Raw genomic sequence first — 1,837 nt, forward strand, 5'->3', positions numbered from 1 at the left:
AAGAGACAGTGGGTTAGAGAGGTATAAGCACAATGTCCTGTTCTTGTCAGAGAACAGGGGGCATGTACTTTGGTGGGGGAAGAAACACAGCAGTATCTGCTCTGTCTGTGACAGGAGCCCCCAGCCCTTGTACTTTACTCAGTTTGGCACTCGGTTAGATTGACATTGACAGTGACAGTTACACCGGTTGTGGCTTCCTTTAATTCACAGACAGCAGTAAATCAGAAATAATGTACAGCTTTGTGTTAATTATAGGCCAAAAGTGGCTGTGATAATCAGCGCTGACAGGTGGCAGGACTCCTCTATCAGTCTTGCACACACAAGGTCAGCCCTGCCTTCCTAAGTTAAGGGCAGATACCACAGGCAGTGGGGCCATGGGATAACTCATTGGTGGTTTGGGCAGCAGTGGGTCTGCTACACATGCAATGAACATGCACTAATGGTAGTCCCACCTCTGGTGGTCACACACAGAATATAGGCATACCACATATAATTTTAATCAGCAAAAGCTACTTGCGTGTCCTATTCACATTGTTTTGTGAATATGAAGTATTTTAATGGAAAAAGTTGCATGAAAACATGTTCAGTACTACCGATTCATGCCACAGCATGCCATGCCATTCAAAAGTATGGAACCCAAGGGCAGCTGTCTCCACCTTCAAATGTACAAATGTATACAATATAGAATATATGGGGGGGTCTAGACTGTACCCCCTAATTAAAAACATGATGAGAGGTGCTGCCATGCTGAGACTTGAAGTTACACACAGAAAAAAAGAGAAAATACATGCCCAAATGTATGCTTAATTAAGGTATACTTTTCTTGGAATATGTTAATTAGCTACATTAAATAAAAATACCTTTCCTTAAATTTATCGCTACTTTTGCATAGTTAGGGCAATCACATCATTGTATATCTTTCTCCTAAATATAGGGTTATTTGTAACTTTAATTTTCTAAAAAATAAGGGAACTAGGCATTGGCATTTCTATAATGTGTGTGGTATGGTACACACGGGCCCCTGGGGAGCCCACACAATGCCAGAGTCTATTGCACTGTGGAAAGGAGGAGGCCCACCCAGAGTCTGCAGACGGGCCCCCTTCTCTGTTAAAATGCCCCTGGAACAAGGTCTTACCTAATTATATTACTAATTAATCTAATGCAATGTAAAAGCTTATTATTATCATTAAATGAGATACCGAACTGTAGCTGATTAAGCTGTGCCTGTCCCTGCTTTGTGAATGCAATCCCTATTGATATCAGCTAGTTACATAACTACAGTTTTCTTTGACAATACAGATAGACTCCTGCTGTCATATTGTATAGAACTATATTCAGGTTTGAAAACTGTTTGCACTTGTGGTGTTTTGATCTGAACATCATGGTGCCTGGCTCTGTCGCTGCACCTGCTGGATATCATAGAGAAGGGTGGTTGTGCAGGAGCACAATGCATCATGCCCTTAAATACAGTAAAAAAAAAAACATTTCGGCTGTATGTTTTGTTACATTCTCTTACAGTAATGTAGTTTACCAAATAAGAAAATTGGGTGGTGTTTTTAGGCATGTTATTGCTCTTAAAATATTTATAATTATTTCTCAAAATATGCATATCATATAATAGCATTAAAATTAATATACTCTGATTACCTTTTACTGTTCGTTACAGTTATTTTTTATAACCATGTTATGTCTTTCTGTTGTTTTACAATGTTGTTTTATGACTATGACATTCCTGTAACCACTTTTGTTTTGTTTTTTTTCCTTTTTCCTTTCTGTATCCTCTAATTTTACTTGAAGATTCAATAAAAACATTGTTTAAGAAAAAAAATAATATACA

Source organism: Pseudophryne corroboree, chromosome 5, assembly GCF_028390025.1.
Source record: "Pseudophryne corroboree isolate aPseCor3 chromosome 5, aPseCor3.hap2, whole genome shotgun sequence".
NCBI lineage: Eukaryota > Metazoa > Chordata > Amphibia > Anura > Myobatrachidae > Pseudophryne > Pseudophryne corroboree.